The sequence below is a fragment of the Chlorocebus sabaeus genome, chromosome 12, assembly GCF_047675955.1.
Source record: "Chlorocebus sabaeus isolate Y175 chromosome 12, mChlSab1.0.hap1, whole genome shotgun sequence".
NCBI classification, from domain to species: Eukaryota; Metazoa; Chordata; class Mammalia; order Primates; family Cercopithecidae; genus Chlorocebus; species Chlorocebus sabaeus.
This window is the reverse complement of record NC_132915.1, coordinates 25,688,958-25,711,165: the sequence shown is the minus strand read 5'-3', so window position 1 is coordinate 25,711,165 and position 22,208 is coordinate 25,688,958. Positions and strand designations below refer to the sequence as shown.

At 38.0% G+C, this 22,208-nt stretch overlaps 1 protein-coding gene across 4 annotated transcripts in view; it reads right to left on the bottom strand.

Annotated features, from left to right (window-relative positions):
- Positions 1-22,208, bottom strand: part of ABHD17B (abhydrolase domain containing 17B, depalmitoylase) — a 48,189-nt gene that overhangs the window by 18,856 nt on the left and 7,125 nt on the right. The window contains exons 2-4 of one of the 4 annotated variants that reach the window (XM_037998485.2): positions 2,876-3,030; positions 947-1,013; positions 119-188 (exon numbers count right to left, since the gene is read on the bottom strand). The exons of 2 other annotated variants lie outside the window; for them this stretch is intronic. The gene's annotated coding sequence lies outside the window, so the exon portion shown is untranslated. The remainder of the gene's footprint in view (positions 1-118; positions 189-946; positions 1,014-2,875; positions 3,031-22,208) is intronic. One more of the 4 variants, XM_037998486.2, reaches the window with a different exon arrangement.

Here is a 22,208-nt window from a genome sequence, read left to right as displayed (position 1 = left end):
TAGTAACGTACCTTATGAATGAACCCCTATGTGAATGGGATTAGCGACTGATACAGTTGGTTTCTCAAAGCAGTAGGAAAGGATGGATTCTTTAGTAGATTGTGCTGGGAAAACTTACCACATGGGGTAAAGTGGTTGGATCCCTACATCATGGAATACAGAAAGCAAATTCCAGGCAGACTACAGACCTAAAGAGCAAAACTAATTTTTACACAATCCACAAAAGACAAACATTGGTAGATTTAGCTTCATTCAAATAAAGGATTTCTCTTAAATGAAAAATGTCAGGGCAGGCATGGTGGCTCACACCTGTAATCCTAGCCCTTTGGGAGGCCAAGGCAGGTAAATTACATGAGGTCAGGAGTTCAAGACCAGCCTGGTCAACATGGTGAAACCCCATCTCTACTAAAAATACAGAAATTAGCTGGGCGTGGTGGCATGTGCCTATAATCCCAGCTACTTGGGAGGCTGATGCAGGAGAATCACTTGAGCCTGGGAGGCAGAGGTTGTGTGACCCGAGACTGTGCCATTGCACTCCAGCTTGGGCGACAGAGCAAGACTCCGTCTCAAAAAAAAAAAGAAGGAAAAAAGAAAAATGTCCTTTTTTGGATGATTTAATCATCCCAAACTGTCAGAATATTTAAAATGTAGGGAACTTCAGCAAAAACAAGAAAAAACTGGGTAACTCAAGAACAATGGGCAAAAGATAAGAACAGGCAATTCACATGGCTAACAAGTATACGAAAAAAGGCTCAACCTCACCAACTATCAAAGAAATCAAGAAATAATATATCAAAACTAAAAGAAAAAACTAGAAAGCTGAGTATTATCAAGTGCTGGTGAGAATGGGGAAAATGGGAATCTCTGTAAACTGCTTGGTAAGCCATTGTGTTTACCAATGACCCAGAATCTCTCTCTTGGGTAAGTGCTACAAAGAAATACTTACACAGGTCCTTAAGGTGTATCTGAAGTATTATTATGTCAGGGCCTGAGATGCAATATAGGTTCCATACCTGGGGAAATGAGTAAGCATGTGTTGGATGCAGATAATGGAAAATTAACACAGTCAGAAGCAATGACTGGTGACTAGGGATTAAATATAACGGTATTGGGTGAGAAAGGTAAGGTACAAACAGATCTATAATACCATTAACATACATGCAAAACAGACATAAACAGACAAATACATTTCTAAGGGTATGTATGTCAGAGTATATGCTTACGGAAGGGGATGCGGTTGGAGGGAAAAAAAAATAGAAATTAAGTAAAACAAGAGCAGGGCCTATGCTGATAGAGTGATGGTGATAATGTGCCATGAACTAGATTAGAAATTCCAGAGGGCAACAATCACATCTGCTTGCTTACAACTGGACATCTAGTATCAAGCAGAATACTTGACATATAGTAGCGTTTCTAATATTTTTTAAATGAATGAGTTAATAAATTATTAAGACTGATTCAACTCTCTACACCCAAGAAGCTCCTTCAAAAGAAAGAAATTCACTAAATTTACATGTCAAGAAAGAATGCAAAAATGTTTTGTTACTATTACTTAAGTTTATCATGGGGGCAAAAAGGAAGCTTTTTCATATGAGGGTGAAAGAGAAGCAGTCAAATAAAAATCTGTGAACCTAAGTGGGGGCAGGTGGAAAAAGCCTTCCAAGTTACTCAAATCATTCAATGTGTTATGAAACACAGAAAAGGACCCTACTCTAGGGAGGAGGGACTCTTGCCCCTCTTGAAATAAATACACAAAATGAAGGGTCAGGAGGGGAACGGTGGCTCACGCCTGTAATCCCAGCACTTTGGGAGGCCAAGGCAGGAGGATCAATTGAGGTCAGGAGTTCAAGACCAGCCTGGCCAACATGGTGAAACCCCATCTCTACTAAAAAAAATAATAATAATTAATACAAAAATTAGCTGGGCGTGGTGGTGTGCACCTGTCATCCCAGCTACTCGGGAGGCTGAGGCAGGAGAATGGCGTGAACCCAGGAAGCAGAGGTTGCAGTGAGCCGAGATTGCACCAGTGCACTCCAGCCTGGGTGACAAGACTCTGTCTCAAAAAAAAAAAAAAAAAAAAAAAAAAAAAGGGTCACCTCAATGTTAAACAGATGGCCCATTGTGAAAATTAAGGTTTTCCTTTTGGCAGGGTATTCAACAGTTTCTTGACTTACAGCAAAAGCAATTTCCTAAAATTGTATGAAATAATAATTTAAGAATCTGCTTCTCCTGGTAACGTTTTCCTCCTCAATGACAAAGAAAAAGATGAATAACTGATTCTTTCTCAGCAAAACAGGAAGACAAATGTTAAAAAAAAGTCCCTAAATAGAATGACCTACTGTATCTCCTTCCTCTCTTCTAACATAAGAAATTACTAACATGACTCCTGTCAATTTTTGATGTAATAACAATTTACCGGGGAAAAAAATCTCCCTTTGATCTCCTTGTAATAGTTTCTTGGTAATGCAGACCAACTCATATTACTACCATCTACAGATAACTAATTATTATAAGGTTTAAGATTTTTGTTGTACTGAACTAGTACTAAAAGTCTTTAAAAGCAGGTTTAGAGAAAACATCTAAAAGAATGCTTATATCTTTCTTCATTTCGTGTGATATGTTGACAGCTATGCTCAGTACACTGTATATGATCAACCATTTAAATTTTGATGTATTAGATTTCCTGTTAAGAACTATAGTCTAAAATTCAAGATGAATTACTCCATTTATGGGTAAATCTGGGGGTGCAATATCATTCTATGTAATCTGCAGTAGTATTCAAAGTATAGCTACATGTGAATCCCTGAGTGTTATGGTTTTTAGAAAGTCATACACATTACAGAGTTTAGTACATACAGAGAAGCTGAATATTCACCTTGAAAGAAGATGAAGCATCCAAACCACAGTATCAGAGTTTCCTGGGACTGGCACAGTGGCTCATGCCTGTAATCTGAGCACTTTGGGAGGCCGAGGCAGGAGGATCTCTTGAGGCCAGGAGTTCAAGACCAGCCTGGGCAATATAGGGAGACCCTGTCTTAAAAAAAAAAAAAAAAGAAAAAGAAAAGAAAAGAAAAAAATCCACTAACTCACTAACTACAACTTAGAAAGGGGGGTACTTAGTTGTAACAATGTTTTAAAACATTTTCTATCTTATCTGGGCATGCCTTATGCAGGACGATAGCTTGTCACACTGTGTTGCCCTGGCTGGAGTGCAGTGGTGTGATCTTGGCTCACTGCACCCTCTGCCTCCCAGGCTCAAGCGATCCTCCTATCTCAGCCTCCCGAGCAGCTGGGATCACAGGTGTGTGCCACCATGCCTGGCTAATTATTCATACTTTTTGTAGAGACAGGGTTTCACGGATGAAACAGGGATTTCATCTGTGAGATCAAAGGGCTCAAAATTCAGGTGACTTTGCGGGAAAACGTCTACTCCGCTTGAAGACGGATGAACTGTGCTACATGAGAATAGAAGTTTATAAACTCGGAGAAAAAAATTTTTAAATATTAATGTTTTAATATTTTGAATTAAAAGAAGAAATTTTTGCAAAACCTCTTCTTTGAAAAAGAATCATGTCTGGTACTTTTAAGGTAAAGTTGCAATTTTTAAATACCAATAAGATTCTAGATATAGAGTGTAACAGTGCCAATGGGTCACTTGAAAACACCCTTAGAAGTATGGGCTTTTTTGGGGGTAAATTGAACAAATGCCTTAATAATTGTGAGTTTAGAAAAATTTAGAGGAGTTTCTCAAATGGAAAAAAAATGTACTGGGCAATGGGCGAAGGAGAGTCCTTTCTCACTGGTGGAAAGTACTGGAGTTAGACGAAAAAAGAAAGTTGAGGTGAAGATAGGAGGTATCAACCAGAGACATCAAAATAGTGTCAGTTCTAGTGTAAGCTGTGAACTTGCTATTCTAGTAAAAAAAGCTAGTAAGGCTCAGAAATGAAGACGTTAGATCTATGTGACATTACAGTAAAAGATGCAAATTAAGGGTAAAGAGCCTATAAGCTGTGCCAAGCAAACTAATTTGGGTCAGAAGTCCTATTTAGTTTAATGCAGTGCTTTTTATTGCTTTTGTTTTCCCTCAGTTTCTTGATAGTACTAGACACGGCACTATCTAAGCACTCACTCTCTACATATGATTATTTAAATTTAAATTACCTAAAATTAAATACTCACTTCTTCACTCCCATCAGCCACTGTAGCTACAAGTTACACAGCATAGTATGAGTATATCTTTCACTACAGAAAGCCCTATTGGGCAGTGCTGAACTAAAACCTTTGAAACCCAGGCAATCCAGAACAAATAGTTCCATGCTTTAAATTCATACTAGCTTCAAATGCTAAAGAGCACCTTCCTTCCTGGCTTTTCCATCAAAGTACATATAGATAATTCTCATAGATCTTTCTGTTGAACATTGATAAGACACATATAACTAAATAAGATTGCCTACACAAGACTATTCTGGAAAATTTTATCTTTACGACACAGACTTATTTCTAACCCAATTCTAACATAAAAGCCATTTTATTAAAAATGAGCAGTGCAACTCAATTAGGCTATCTATATGTTTTAATCTACGGTTTGATGCATCAAAAGGATTCATGTTCTTGAGAGGTTCCTTGTAAGCTGAAGTTGCAAGTAAACCATGAGAAAGTGTAAAAAACATTTGTGACTATTAGCTAATGAATTTCTGAACATAGTCCAAAACAGTATCCTAAACACTTACAATCTTGATGATCCACCACAGCAATGCCCTAACAAGTGAACTAAGTCTTCCTGATGGAGCAGTAAAACAGGATGTGGGTTTTTGCATATGTTAGTATCACATATTCCTATAAAACTTTTGGTGACTGGAAAGTACAATTAGCTCAGGGCTTTTAAAAGTCACACCTCTACCTGTTGCTGAGTGTAAGCTAGACATGAATAGACACATGTTTTCTCTCCCTAATCATCAGCCTGTCATTTCTATTCTAAGAATCCAAATCATGCTTATCCTTAAAGTTCATAGAAAAGCTGACATACTACACTGTTCCAGAAACATTCCACAAATGCACATTATTCCCTAGTTTATAAGTAAGTCCCTGAGAAACTTTTCAGGTGAGTACCTACTCAGTATTTTTCATACCATAGAACAGCCATATGTACCCCAATATTATCTAGTCAATGTAGTCATAAATCTCACAAAATTTAAGGATTATTGATTATAAATAATGAATACAATCTTTTTAAAAAAGAGGTTCATATTATGGGTACCCCAGTTTGAATTTCTAAGACTTATGAAAAATATTATTTCTAAGAGTTTATAAAAAAAGACTATAAAACCATTTACAGGTCAACACAGCATATGAACATGTACCCAATTGACCCTTATTTACCAAGCAGTAAATAAAATAAGGTGTTTCAACAAAGTTAAAAAAACTTTACCAAACAACAACAAAACTTTTGTTTTTTAGGCAACTGAAACTTCTGTAAAACATATTAGAGCTACAGTGAAAAGACAAAAATGTAAATGGTGATAAGCATATATTCAAATAAATATTAATCAAGTTCCACAACAGGGATTTGATATTTTAAGAAATAAGATTGCTATTATGAAAGTATTACAAGACATGGTTTTAAAAAAGTCAAACCAGCTAAGTGCAGTGTCTCACTCCTGTAATCACAGCACTTTGGGAAGCTGAGGCAGGTAGATCACAAGGTCAGGAGTTCAAGATCAGTCTGGCCAACATAGTGAAATTTTAGTCTCTACTAAAAATACAAAAAAGTAGCCGGGCGTGGTGGCAGGCGCCTGTAATCCCAGCTACTCAGGAGGCTGAGGCAGGTGAATCACTTGAACCTGGGAGGTACAGGATGCAGTGAGCTGAGATCGCACCACTGCACTCCAGCCTGGGCGACAGTGCAAGAATCCATCTAAAGAAAAAAAAAGAAAATCAAACCACATGTTACAACTATTTTTAAAAGTCTCCTTGCCAGGCTAATTGGTTAAAAGTCCACTTCAAAAAATGCAGTTCCCTAGATACTGTCTCCAACTCATAAGAGTAGAGGTTTACATTGGGAAAACCTCCTCTGAGGAATCAGACTAATCTGAAAGACATATCTTAAAAGATACTGATATGGCAAATTACACAGGAAAGTTGGGGGATCTGGAAGCGTATTTGTGCGATATTGGTGGGAGACAGCTATGCTCTCTTCTGTAAGTGGGATGTCAACATGTAAGAAGTAGTAATATAATACTGTTATCTAGAGATATGGAGGTAAACACCAAAAGAATCATTCAAAAATAAGTAAATGCCCCTGGGAATTTGTAGAATTATTTGGCTTCCTGATCTCACGTACAGGTACAAAACTGATAAAAAACAAAAAACGACAAAAAACAAACAAACAAACAAACAAACAAAAAACAAAAAAAAAACACTTAAAACTTCTTTAGTCTCTTCCCTAATTCCAATCCAAACCTCAGACTTCTTCTCAGAAATTACAACGTTGGGTCATTTGTTTTTAATTCTTCTAGTGTTTACTACCATACTCATTTTTTAAAAATCCATTATTTCTTATCATAGTGTATCCTCATTATAAAAGATTGAGCGGGCTGGGCGTGGTAGCTCATACCTATAATCCCAGCGCTTTAAGAGGCAGAGGCGGGTGGATCACTTGAGGTCAGGAGTTTCAAGACCAGCCTGGCCAACATGGTGAGACCCTGTCTCTACTAAAAATCCAAAAAAAGAAAAAAAACATAAGCCGGGAGTGACAGTGCATGCCTGCAATCCCAGCTACTCGGGAGGCTGAGACAGGAGAATGGCTTGAGCCTGGGAGACAGAGGTTGCAGTAAGCCGAGTTCGTGCCACAGCACTCCAGCCTGGGTGACAGAGCTGGACTCTGTCACACACACACACACGAAAGAGTGAGAAGATTTACACTAATTCCCGCCTTCTCTGTTCATTCTGATTTATTTTAGTTTGTATTAGTTACAACTTTACATATTATAGCTGAACCTGTATTTCTTATTCTATCAACTTTAGGAAGTTTCTTCTGGCTCCCCCATGTAATCATATACCATTACTGCCAAGTATACAATTAAGTTTCACATTAAGTTTTACATCATTTGCAGTTTATTAAGTTTTTATCTATTGGTTGATTTTCATTAATTGGATAATAAAAAGTAGTTACAGTGTCATTCACTGCCCATCCAAGGGGCATGGTAAAATTCAGAGAATAAATAGCAATTTTATGTTACTAAATTCCAAATGTCAATGTGTTTATGTTCTTGACACTCAATTACACCTCACGGTTCAAAAATAAGGCACATTTTCGTTTGCTTCACATTTGGACTTTCAGAAGAGGCTTTAATTTTCTGAAGTTTTTGCCTTTTTATTACATTTCACATATTCCAATTTATTATTAGAATTTGCTCAATAAAATCCATATTGTTCTTAAAGACATGTTTAGACCCCAGTGAATTCTGTTTTAATTGGAAATAATTACATTCTGGGTTAGTTCACAGCCCAGTTGTTTGCCTACCTAGTACTTCTTTTCATCACATACTTCTGTTGATTCTTAATCTCAAGTTCCTTTATGTAAGATTTTTTGTTAGATTTTGCTTCTCTCAAGCACTACCCCCTACCCCCTCACCCAAAGGTCTGCGGAAGTAAACTACACTTTTATGTATACTTCCACACTTACAGCAAACTAGGTCTGCTTCGGAATTATAGGTTGTGTCTTAAAATTCCCCTCGAAATTTAAATCATTGGTCCACATTTTCTAGCACTCAATATTAATAAAAGTGTCCACCAATCTGATTTTTAAAAAGTGATTCTCATCTCTCCCTGCAAAAATATTTATGAGATTTCCCTATATCCTTAGCTCTGAAATTTCATGAGACTACTATCTAAATGTGTGTTATTGTTCATTTTGTTTTATAGTTAATGGGTCCATTTGATCTAAAGACCTGAAACTTTATTTAGCTCAGATAATTTTTCTTCTATTTATTTCCTATCTATCTTCTCTGTTCCACGTGGAATTCCTTTTCAGGAATCCTAGGACTACCCACTTCATCTATAAAGTTTTTCTTTTTGTTCTCTTCATTTGTGTTTTTCAGGTAATGCTTGTTCATCTTGGGTTTCATGCTGTTGGAAGGCTTCTTTCTTGACTGTTCGTATTTTTAAGCAAAGAACGAAATTGGGTTTCCTTTATATTTGTGTAAGCCTATTGACCCAGAAGGCTTATAGTCTGAATAGGACTGACTGCAGAATTGGAACTTGGAATTCCTGTGCTAGAATAAAGAGGATTTTGGGGATAGAGTAGTCAGTGTCAGTCTGTCTCTCTCTCTCGCACACACACATTCTCTCTCTCTCTCTCTCTCTCTCTCTCTCTCTCTCACCCACACCCTGTCTATAAGGCAAACAAATATGTTCTGTTTCTCTCTTCAATGGCACCAGAAGATACTTTACAAATATTTGAGAACACAGTACAGCTTTAACTACTTGATCCAATAATGTAACTAAAAATTTTACCCAGTAAATTCTTCTAGTGAGATGCCAAAGAAGCCTTTGGACAGTACAATAGCACAGTGTAGTCCAAAGAGCACTAAGAATCAAAAGAGCCATGGCTTTCAGTTCTAGTTTTACTATTAAAAAGCTAGTGACTTTAGGGAAGTCAATCTCTTTATACCTCATTTTCCTTTTCTACAAAGTGAAAAGCAGAAACCAATAATAAGGTTTTTTCTAGTTCTAAAACTTGGTAACTAAGATTTTCTCATAAGCTTCAGATACAATCTTCCACAGTATATAAAAAGAATGAAGAAATTTGTAATTTGAAAAACTTCAGGTTTTCAAAGCTGTTCCTGTTACTAAAAACAAAGCTCCTGGCCAGGTGTGGTGGCTCACGCCTGTAATTCCAGCACTTTGGGAGGTCAAGGCAGGTAAATCATGAGGTCAGGAGATCGAGACCATCCTGGCCAACACAGTGAAACCCCGTCTCTACTAAAAATACAAAAAAATTAGCCAGGTGTGTGGTGGTGGGCGTCTGTAGTCCCAGCTACTTGGGAGGCTGAGGCAGGAGAATGGCATGAACCCAGGAGGCGGAGCTTGCAGTGAGTGGAGATCGCGCCACTGAACTCCAGCCTAGGCAACAGAGCGAGACTCCATCTCAGGAAAAAAAAAAAAAAAAAAAAAAAAAAAAAAAAAAAAAAAAGCTCCCAAACAAGTACACTATATTTACCAAAATTTAGCAAATCAATTTGGAGGGGGCAAGGCACGTGATAAGGTGGGGGAAGCACAGAGGTGAGAAAGTAAGGGAGGCTGTCATTTCCTACAGCTGTTTTCCAAAATGAGTGGTTTTTGTATCTTGGTTACTATAGGGAAATAATGTTGTGTTTTTTAAATGATGGTAAAATATAGATAAAAGTTACCGTTTTAAGTGTACAGTTCTATGCATTAAATACATTTACATTATTGTGCAATTATCACCAGATACTACGTTTCATCTTCCCCAACTGTAACTCTGTACCTACTAAACAATAATATCATTTTCTTCTCCGGCCAGCCTCTGGCAACCACCATTTTGTCTCTATGAATTTGACTATTCTAAGTACCTTATACAAGTGGAATTATACAATATTTGTCCTTTTGTGACAGGCTTATTTCATTGTAGCATGTCTTAGAATTTCCCTTCCTTTTCAAGGCTGAATAATATTCCATTGTACATAAAACAAACTGTTTTGTCCTTTGCATTCACACCACAACAATCAACACAGAATACTTCTGTGACCAGATGTATGAGAGATTTCCCCCAAAACAAGCAATCACTTCTGCTGCGGACACCAGGTGGGTGTCCTCCCACCCAGTTCAATTCCAACATTATCTACCTGGAGACAGTGCCACATCCCACAGTTTGAGGGCTCCCCACTTCCAATCCCAATCTAAAGCCCCAGGTTGTTTTACCTATGCTTCTGACTAACTGGCTATAAACTGGGGTTCCCACAACCTCTTACTCCAGTTCGATTAATGTGTTAGAGTGACTCACAGAACTCAGGCAGACACATTTACTTACCAGTTTATTATAAAGGATATTACAAAGGATACAGTTGAAGAGATGTACAGGGCAAGGCATGTAGGAAGGGGATGTCACCCTCCACGTGCTCAGTCATCTGGAAGCTTTCTGAACCCAATCCTTCTGGATTGTTAAGTAGGCAATGATTGATTAAATCACTGGCCACTGTATCAACTTAACCTTCACACCCTCTCTTCTCCCCAGAGATTAACAGGCAGGAGTGAAAGTTCCAACCCTCTAATCCTGCCTGGGTGTTTCTGGGTAACTAACACCCATCCAATAGCTACCTAGAGGTGCATGGCTTTCAGTCAACTTATTAGCATACAAAGATACTTCACTGGCCAGGCGCAGTGGCTCACGCCTCTAATGCCAGCACTTTGGGAGGCGGAGGCGGGTGGATCACAAGGTCAAGAGATCAAGACCATCCTGGCTAACACAGTGAAACCCCATCTCTACTGAAAATACAAAAAAAATTAGCCAGGCATGGTGGCAGGTACCTGTAGTCCCAGCTACTCGGGAGGCTAAGGCAGAAAAATGGCGTGAACCCGGGAGGTGGTGCTTGCAGTGAGCCAAGATCGCACCATTGCACTCCAGCCTGGGAGACAGAGCGAGACTCTGTCTTAAAAAAAAAGAAAAAAAAAATTTCATTTTGGAGATTCTAAGGATTGTAGGAGAGTTGTATGACACAACAAAAGAATGAAGATCAAATATATATTTCACAATATAGTGTGTATTTTGCTTGCCCTTTCATCTACTGATGTTTGATTTATTTCTTATTTATCAGTTGGTAACAAAATAGATACTATAACCAATTTGTATATACACATAAAACTGGATTAAGGTAATAAATACATTAAATTTCAAATTTTTTAGATTTTTTAAAGACGGTGTCTCAGTCTGTTGCCCAGGCTGGAGTGCAGTGGCACCATTTGGGTTCACTGCAACCTCTGCCTCCCAGGTTCAAGTAGGCTCTGCCTCAGCCTCCCAAGTAGCTGGAATTACAGGTGCCTGCCACGACGCCTGGCTATCAAACTTTTTAGAAGTTTTATCTTTAGTACTTGGGGCATTATTACTAAAAAATTAAATTGCAGTCTGTACATATTATTAAAAGCTACCTTTTAAAAGCATGGAAATGTATACAAAGGGCCCAGAAAGTCTTATTTCAAAAGGAACTAGACTTCTTGGGCTTAAAAATGTTCATTTTAGCCAGGTGTGGTGGCTCACACCTATTATAATCCCAGCTACTTGGGTGGCTGAGGTAGAATACTTGAGCCCAGAAATCTGAAGCTGCAATAAGCTATGATCACACTATGGCACTACTAGTCTAGGTGACAAACTATAAGGTCATGTTTGTCCTTATTAGTTTTGAACCATATAACACACCCCTCCCCCATTGCACGTACTTAAATTCAAGTATACCTACACCTAGTAATGGCTGTCACACAGAAATCAATCAAAAGCCACTGCTGGCTGAGGTGAATTTTGTCAAAACAAATCAAACAGTATTATTATTGACTGACAAATTCAAACTTTCAGGTTTAAAACTTTGCTAGGTTAGAAAAGCCAGACTAGTGTTAATTTACCAAAACATATTTATGCAGCACTTACTAGGTCTTGCTCCAAGTACTTAAACAATCCTATGAGATAGATATTATTTTTTCCTCCCTCCTCCCACCCCATTTACAGATGAGGAAACAGAAACAGAGATAAGTTTAACTTATGCAAGACCACGGTGTTAGTAAATGGTAATGGTAAAGCCAGGTTTCATATTCAGCAGTTTGAGTGTAGTGTCAATGCTTTATTTTTTAAGATGGGGTCTCAGCTATGTTGACTTGGCTGGTTTTGAACTTCTGGCCTCAAGCAATCCTTACACTTCAGCTTCTCAAAGTGCTGGGATTACAGGCAAGAGCTGCTGTGCCTGGCTTCCATACTTTTAATTACTGAGTTAGATTAATATGCGGGAATGAAATGTTTTGCTACAATGTGAATATGGAAAGAGGGTACAATGAGCCCAGTAGAAAATGAAAAGGATAAATGGCCCTCCCATTTCATATGCAAAAAAATTTATCAATATTAGATTAAAAAATGAAGGTGGGATAGTTGCTCAGAATATGTGAGATGTATTTGGGAAAAGAGGAAGGAAGTGGCCTTGACTATTAGATGATAAAAAAGAAGTAAGCAAAACCTGGACTAACATGATAAATTCACAGCTTTTGTTTAATTCTTAAGATTCTGAGATGTAATTTTAAAGAAAAAACCTGATGTATTACAGTAGTCACAAAATTTGTGAAGATTCCAGGAAGTCTTTGGACATATGCTAATATTAAAGCATCATATATAAAAAATAGTATCTGAAGTGACCACCAAAACTGCTCTCAAAAACGGCATCAGTTTGCGTAACACCTACACAACCAACCCATGGGGATTTATCATTGGATTAACTTTGCTATCTTAATTAATATAGGTGAGACTGTGTTGGGATGCTGATGGCACTGCATCTAGAAACTAATCTGGGAACAACTGAAATCTTGAGTCATCTCTGTCCTGTTGCTTCCTGACTAGATTTTCCCTTCAATTTTGGGGGCTTGGCTACATGGTTCACTTGACTTTCAAATCACCCCCCAACTCCATTCTCTGAGACACATAAATCACAGACCTCACCCCTACATTAAATCCAGGCTTCTACTTGCGTAGGGTTGGGGGAAAACAGAATAATGCACTAGACAGAGAGCCAAGTAAACTGGCTGTCTAGTACACCTTGGTTAGAGCAGAGATGAGTCACTAGCCCGGGAACCACTACAGATGCACGGACTCTGTGTGGTTTGTAACTGAAGAGGATCTGAAGTCAATGTACATGCTTACTGAAATGAAGCATAATTACAATTCTGCTTGTATTTCAGGGTAACAGGCCATAAACAAGGATGGGCCACCTAAAATGCCTCCATTCTAACTAGCTGGGTCCAAGTTCATCCCCCTTTTATGTTTCATTTTAGACTTTTCATCTTCCTGAGAATAGCTTCTCTTGGAATAACTAGGAGCCATGGACATGGTAGACTCCTGAGCACTGGGAAGTTTTACAGACCTTGTGTTCATTCAATGGGCACATTACAGTGAGACCAAAACTCATCATTAATGAGTGGTAGTGAGCGGACAAGTGCATAAATATGTTACATAGGAAATCTGCCCTAGAGGAGGTCTGAGAGAAATCTTGAGAAGCAGCATGTATTTTCTAGTGACTACTGTGGCTGTTTAATTAGAAATCATCAATCCCTGATAATCTACTATGGGAAGTTCTATCCTCTCTCTCCCTATAATGTCACCAATGTATTTATGGATTTCAGAGCTTGTCATCAGGAAGTGTTCTTAGACCTGGAAGCCAAGAAGTTATAACTTCTTAAGGAATTTGACTAGACCAGTACTTACTTGCCTAAAGCCTATGTCCTGGCCAAAGAGAGTATATAATTGTGTTTCAGGCCGAATTGTGTCTCTGCAACTTACTCTCAAGATTCTTCTGCCTTCTGTAGAATACCACTATGGAAAACGGAGGCCATCACCCAGTATAGATTTTTCCAGTTGAGAAGTACTACATTACCTTACTTTGTAAAGTCTGCAATTTGAAGAATGCATCAAGCTCTTCAACCTCTATAACACCAATCTGTCAATGTCCTAATACTTAATGAACTTTCTTATTAATATCTTCTACCAGAAAATGTCAATGTCTCAGGATAACATTATACTGTATATTGCTTTCAGACCTGACTTTGGACAAACCCTTATTTGGATGGTTTGGAGCTAGGTACTATTTAATCCATTCCATGCAAAATCACTTAATGTGCCAACAGCTTGGGGTCAAACCTAAAAATTACCTTAGAATGCAACAGGACTATTAAGAGTCTGTGGTTCATGGAAAACTCCTGAAACTACATGCAAAATTTTGGGACAAAAGGTCCAAAACATTTAATAACAGACTGACTTGAAAACTACTTTCTCAAAATTCTGGAGGTTAAGGTATATTACATTTTCATTTTAAGCTTCTCAAGCTTTACCACTCACCCAATCTAGAACAGCTATAATATCTTAATTTCTATTTAGAAAGCTAAAAGAACCCTTCCTTTCTGCATCTATCTAATCTGTGGTTAAGATGGATATTTCCAGTGCTGTGTAAGACATTTCTGTTACAAAATAAACCAAGTTGAATCTTAATCTACTCATATCTTGATTCAGTGAATGCTCATTCTGTCCCCAACTTCACTTCTATATGATTAACATTCTCAGCTGTAGAGAGGAATTTCTGCATTGTACTCCTGACTTCAATTTCTTTTTTTACCTTTTAGAATTGCATAAAATTGCAGACTACAAATGTAGTAGCACACTTCTTATTCTTGCCCTGAAAATATGTCTACATATGGGCATTAAGAAATATCCCTAGTTCTGTCACCTATCCAGTGGGGGTTCAAGAGAACTTGGTCAAGATATCAAACTTCTAAAAAATATCTTGAGTTCTTGGTAACTAAAAGATTCCGACAAAGGAGAAGGGTTAGAATTTCAGCCTGCGAATAAAAAAGATGCCAAATTTGTGGCATAAGGCTTCAGCTTTTCCTAGTGGAAACGCTGTTTAAAAAGTCCTCTGATGGTTATTACAGAGTCAACCAAATAAACAGGGGTCTATACATACATAGTTCTATCTTCTACCAATGCGCGCGCCCGCCCCCCCCCCCCCCACACATATACCTTCTTAAAGACATAGGAGTGTCCCTCTCCTCACCTTTTCAAAGACAAATGACAGAATTAAAAGGGAAAATGGGATAAATGGACATGGAGAAAATTGATTAAACCCCTGTATAGGTTTTCATGTTGTTATAAAAAAGATCCTTTTTTCTGAGCTGAAGAAGCTGACCTTGGTTAGGAAATGTCATCTCTTTCTTCTAGCAGCCCTGGGGCTGATTATATGCAAAACCCCTTAGAATAAGGGTTAAGATGTTCAGTGGTGGGTGCCCAAAAGGAAATACAGAACAATAAGAAAATGTTTAGGTCTCTCATGGGAGACACATGAATTTATAACTAGAAAGAATTTTAGGTGCCAACTAATGGCTAATAAATCGATCTGTCCCCTTTTTACTTAAAGATTAACCCAAGAAAAGTTATAGAAGTGGCAGCTCCAAGAACAACCTATAAAACTAATTAATAACAGTTGGCTTAGAGGGTTTCAACCACTCCATATCGTTAAATTTCTTGTAACCTTGCTCTACATAAGATATAAAGTCATTCTGCAGGCCACGCTCAGTGGCTCATCCCAGCACTTTGGGAGGCCAAAGTGGGAGGATCACTTGAGCCTCGGAGTTCAAGACCAACTTGGGCAACATCATGTACAAAAAATAAAAATTAGATGGGTGTGGTGGCACACGCCTGTGGTCCCAGCTACTCAGGAGTCTGAGGTGGGAAGATTGCCTGAGCACAGGAGTCGAGACTACGGTGAGCCATGATCATGCCACTGCACTCCAGCCTGGGCAAGAGAGGAAGACCCTGTCTCAAAAAATATAAAAAATGAAAATAAAATGAAGCCATCTTGCAAATAATTTATTTCCCAAAGGAATTTATATTCCTCATTTAACTATCGATCCCTTTTCCATATACTATATATAACACGTTTTTAGTAGTGATATGGGGGAATTATAACATTTACGTAGTCTCAATATAAATGCAATACTCTTTAACTCTCTTTACCTAGATGTTGTAACATGTCAGTCAATCCTTACTAATGTGGCCTTCAATTTGTCCGCCCAGTTTGGCTTGCTGCATAAATTGTCATCTCTACCACTTCCTTTTCCTCTGGCTGCAGCTGTTTCCCTTAATCATATGCATCTGTTAAGTAAAGGTTTGAAGAAATAGCACTACTCTTAGATGTGTAACAAACACTTGTTACTTGTGCTTAAAAGTTTTCCAGCCTCAAAAAGTTTACATTTCACCACTTTCTTCAAATATGGAAATTTTGTCTTTTCATACATTTTTTTCAGTAGTGCGTAAGAAGAAATGGAATAAAGATTTCAAAGAATAGTCTAGATGCCTAATATAAGAAAATAAGAACAATATATATAACAGATTGGGAATTAATGTTCTGTAGGGTCTTTTCATCCAATAAAAAATTAAGGGCTATTTAATGTGGAGTAGATTTTAAGCTTTCAGAAATCAGAAGACAGTAGAGATAAAGAATTAGGAAAGCCTTTGTAAGAGAATTAGAACTTCAGTTAGATATGACTTCCCAAAACAGAGGGAAAACCTTCCAGGCTTGGAGGATAATGTGAAAAGTGAGAAAGAACAAAAGCATAGGGTGTATGGTGGAAAGGAATTAAAAACATGGGAGGCCGGGCATAGTGGCTCATGCCTGTAATCCCAATACTTTGGGAGGCTGAGGTGGGTGGATTACCTAAGGTTGGGAGTTCGAGACGAGTCTGACCAACATGGTGAAACTCCATCTCTACTAAAAACAAAACTAAAAATACAAAAATTAGCTGGCCATAGTGGTGCATGCCCGTAATCCCAACTACTCAGGAGGCTGAGTCAGGAGAATCGCTTGAACTCAGAAGGTAGAGGTTGCGGTGAGCCGAGATCGCACCATTGCACTCCAGCCTGGGCAACAAAAGTGAAACTCCATCTCAAAAAAGCACATATGGGAAAGGGCAGGTTTAGATATGTGAGAAATTTAAAAACAAGTCTCTGGCAGGGAGTGGTGGCTCCCACCTATAATCTCAGCACTTTGGGAGGCCGAGGCAGGTGGATCACTTGAGCTCAGGCATTTGAGACCATCCTGGGCAACATGGCAAAACTCTGTCTCTACCAAAAAAAAAAAACTTAGTGAGGAGTGATGGTGCATGCCTGTAGTCCCAGCACTTTGGGAGTCTGAGGTGGGTGGATCTCAGCAAGCCTGGCCAACATGGTGAAACCATATCTCTACTAAAAATACAAAAATTAGCCAGGTGTGGTGGTGTGTGCCTGTAATCCCAGCTACTCAAGAGGCTGAGACATGAGAAAAGCTTGAACCCGGAAGACAGAGGCTGCAGTGAGCCAAGATTGCGCCACTGCACTCCAACCTGGGCAACAGAGCAAGACTCTCAAAAAAATAAAAAAAAAAAGAGAGAGAGAGAGAGCTGTGTAGCAAGAATACCAGCAAATACTGTTTTCGTTTTTTCTTTTAAAGAAATGTCCTAGGGTAGGTCTGAAAAGTATTTTAGCCAAAGCTGACAGAAAACAACGTTTCCAAAGTTGTATGTCAAGTAATGCAACTGGGGAAGAGTGGGATGGAGGAAAGCAGAAGATGAAGATGTCTGTAAAACATTGAGGCAAATCCTTTATTTGAGATGAATCTCATAGGCTGAGCCTGTAGTTTTTATTTGGTAGTCTATATGCCTAGGGTATCTCTGGTGTAAATATTTCTTTGTAATAAGGAAGAAAGCAGGCATTTAAGACAGGTGGTTTGCTCACCCTTACAAATGTCACACGTTAGGTTACTACATGGTCTTGCATACCATTTTAGGCAGGGATCTCATGGACCCTGTTATTAGATGAGTTAAATATATCTTTGATAACATTACTTGGATCTGTAGGAAATATAGGAATTGTGGAAGGAGCACTAGCCCAAGAGTTGGAAAATGAAGGTTCTGGCTATAATTCTATTTAAATGAGCTCTATGCCTCAATTTTACTGCCTCAATTTTAAAGTGAAAATAATGCACTATGAGACACAGAGCTTCTCTGGCAAAATTATAGTAAATCCTCCCTCTTCTCTGTAAACTGCCTATTTTGGGGATATCATATCCTACATTAACATTATCTTTATGCAACTAAATATGGCTCTCTTCCTGCCTTGTCCTTACAGGAAAAACAAACATAAAAAACACAAAAAACCTTTAATTCTACATTCCATTAAAAATACTGAGAATATTTTTAAAATTCTCTAAATGACATTTCTAAAAGAAAAGTAAATTCTTTAGGAGCCTTACTAAAAACAAGCCAGAATAGTACGAGATAGGCAGGAAATTTTCATTGACTTTAATATCTTAAAAGTCTAGGCTGGGTGCGGTGGCTCAGGCTTGTAATCCCAGCACTTTGGGAGGCCGAGGCGGGTGGATCACGGAGTCAGGAGATCGAGACCATTCTGGCTAACATGGCAAAACCCCTTCTCTACTAAAAAAAACACAAAAAAAATTAGCCGGGCATGGTGGTGGGCGCCTGTAGTCCCAGCTACTTGGGAGGCTGAGGCAGGAGAATGGCATGAATCCGGGAGGCGGAGCTTGCAGTGAGGCGAGATATCGTGACATTGCACTCCAGCCTGGGCGACAGAGCGAGACTCCGTCTCCAAAAAAAAAAAAAGTCTAAATCCCAAAAACGACAGTTCAAATGAAAAGTCAATTTATGTCATCTTTAATTATAATTAAGAACAAATGTAATTCTCTGAATTTATTAAGATTGCCTTTTCTATCCTTTTTGTACTAGTCTCTCGCTATGAGGAAATGAAAGGACAAACCAGGGTTACATAGAATAACACAACAGAAAGAACAACTCAAAATGTGAGAGTAAACACAAAGAAAAATATTTGCGTAAATGTGAATTTCTTCCATTCATACGTTCTCCTAATCTACAATTTCTTTTCTAGATGGCCTACAAGGTGATTTCCTGCTTAAAAACTCCTTGATGTCTTCTCTCTCTACTTGTAAAAAAAATCAAGGTCAGGGATAGTGGCTCATGCCTGTAATTCCAGCACTTTGGGAGGTTGAGGCAGACAGGAGTTCGAGACCAGCCTGACCAAAAGGGTGAAATCCTGTCTCTACTAAAAATATAAAAATTAGCCAGGTGTAATGGGGTGTGCCTATAATCCCAGGATTACTTGGGAGGCTGATGTGGTAGAATCGCTTGAATTCATGAGGCTGAGGTTGCAGTGAGCCAAGATTGTGCCAGTGCACTTCAGTCTGGGCAACAGAGCGAGACTCCATCTCAAAAAAAAAAAAAAAAAAAAAAAAGAAAAAAATCAAACTTTTCCACAGGTCCTTAAACACCTTGTGTTTAAGGTGGCTTTTTCTTACCCCTCCAACCATATCTTGATACTATCCCCCCCTCATCACTATGGTTACAGCCTCTCTCACTCACCATTTTTCAGTATCTTGAAAGCATGAAGCTGTTTCCACATCAGAGTTCACGCACATGCTTCAAATTTTTTTGCATGTATCTGTATCTAGATTCTTCTTACCGTACCTGAGTCTTTTTTTCAGAATCAAACCTCTTTAATTCTCACTTACCAATATTCCCTGTCAGGCCCAAAACGAATTGTAATATAACCTCTCTCATCAACTTGTAGGATCACTGACAACCTCTTAACAATTTCGAAGTATAACAGGTATTTTTCAATCTTCGACTTATACAGGATCACTTTATAGCATTTAACATTGTTGTCCTTTCCCTCCTTCTTGAAATTAACCTTCAATTTTGGTTTCTCTGATGGTTTCTTCAAACTCTTTTTTAACCTATTTATTTATTTTTATAGATTCGTCTTTTGTCTTCCTCTTTTCATCTCACCCAAACCTACCGCTTTAACTACCCTTTATACTACAATGTTACCTAGATCTAAAAATCTAAATCTCTAAGGTTTCAGGTCTCTCCCCTTAAACTCTAGACTCTGAAATATCTCCATCTGCATTTCACTCTTTCCCCATCCCCCTCTTCCTCTCATTCAATTAAGGTCTACTTCCTATGGACCTCTCTGCAAACCTCTTAGCCACATTTTAGCTCAACCACTTTTCAATGAATGTTACAAAATCACTAATATCTATTTCATACCCCTCTAATCCATGCTCTACACTGCCACCAGTTGATGTCACCTTCCTGTTTAAAATGTTCTAATGGGCCTTTCAAGCCCTCTTAAATAAGTCTAAATTCTCTGGCATGCGATACATGATTCCCCCACTCTCCTTGGTCTCTAGCCTTATTTCTGAGTATTTTCCTATTCAATTTTCTATTTAACATGCTGTTCCTCACTAAGAGAGGTTCTTTTTTGCTTCTGTGCCTTATATTGTTCCTTCTTTGTTGATAAAATTTCCCCAACTCATCACTCCTCCTTCAAATAAATGAAACAACTTTTACTAGTTTTTAAGCCTCTGGCAAAAACAGTCTCCCCTGACCCGTGCACATGCTGATTAATTTAGATAATCTCTTTAGTGATACTTATTTTGGTTTCTGGGTGCATATGTATGAATTAGATTGTGAAGCAAAATGTATTTTTTTATAGAATCTAACGAAAAATGGAAAGCCATTACCCTAGTGATTTGTATCAGAACACCCTTTATATATGTAAAGTCCTGCTTCTGGCTATTCTCATTACCCCTACCTTTCACCCCACCCCCACCCTTTCAGTTTTTTTTTTTTTTCAGGCTAGTCAAAAGCAGCAGTAGAACTGGAGAAGGAACAAAGAAGTCTGTAGCAGGTTGTTACCAATTAGTCGTAAAGGGACTGTGATCAGCCCCTAACTCTTTGATTAATAAAAGCAACAATGAGGTCTGTTAAAAAGCTCTGAACAAAATATAACTTGTAGTGTTTCAGATGTAGGCTTGCCAATACAAGTTACTAAATGACATTTTCTTTGCTAATAACTGATGTGCAGAGAATAATCATTACTTTTAGGGATTGGGTCCACAGAGCTAGAGTGAAAAATTACCAGCACACTAGGCAGGATAGTAATCAGAAACAAAATATCTAGGTCACAATCTGCAAATGACATTTTTGGGGAAAGTTTATTATATGAATTATTTCCATGGATTTTCATTTTCAAAACAAACTAAAAAAAAAAAAAAAAAAAATCTAAATTCAGAAGCCAAACAAGTTTGACATGATTGACAATGTCTTTTATTTCTGTTCCTGGAGGTACTTGCTTTACTTCAAGTTTCTTGGGATTGGAATGGAGACTCGGCTGCACCAAGTAAATGAAGTTATTTCAACTCCCTTTCTTCACTCTGATCTACATTAGGCATATGCTATGCATTTTCTAAATCCTACCCTTTTAATGTGACTACATCCTCAACATAAATCTTAAATACTCTGATAAGCCATAATTTTAAAAAGTATTTATCAATATACAGTATTTTTAAGTGTAAAGGCCTCTAATTATTGCCATCCTTTTTTTTCACTGATAGATAATATTTTACCTATTTATGGGGTACATGTGTTTGCTACATGCATAGAATTCGAACATCTCCTCAGACACTATAAGAAGCTTCTCGTGGGGAAAAAAACTGAAAGTAAGGTCATAACTAAAATATTAATTGCTTGTTTGCTAGTGGTTTTCCAATAATCTATGTATTATTGCTTTTATACTTTAGAGAGTCCATTTTAACACTATTGAAAGAAAGAAAGAAAGAGAGAGAGGGAGGGAGGGAGGGAGGGAATATAATCAAATGTAATCAGATTTGATCCAAATTCTCTGATTTTCTAGGTCTCTATGCCATTAGCAACCTCAGTTCCTTCAACTCCAAGATGATACACATCCATTACCTTCATCACAAAGATGACATGTGGTAATTAATGGGCTAATACCTGTAATACAATCTGAAGCTCTAGCATAAAGACATTCTATAAGTACAAAACACTTTCTCAATAAATCTGCATGAGATGATTTTCACATGAAAAAAGGTTTACGGTTTGTCTACAAATGACTGTATGTTAACAAAATAGATTTACTTCAATGACTAGTTCTTTCCATCAATGTTTTAGAATGAGTGAGATAAATATTTATCAAATAATGACACAGATAATTATAGACCGTAATAAATGCTATGAAAATACAGAGTGCTATGAGAACAAGGTGGGGGGCGGGAAGTAGGCACTTTTACTTGTTATATCTTTTAATCTTAATAATACTTTTCTCAGGTTATCATGAAGAAATCAAGAAATCAGGTTAATTAGCGTGTCAAGTTCACACAATTTAAAGGCGGGGAGAGCCAGGAACACAGGTTTCACTTAGAGACCATATTCTGTCCACTCTTCCAGTATTTTGCTAATATCTGCATTGCTAATACTCTCACTGACTGCATTTCTCTGCTCATTCTCCTCTTCTCAATGAGGCCTACCCTAAACACCCTATTTAACAGGTTCAACTAACTCCTTTGGTCCACCTT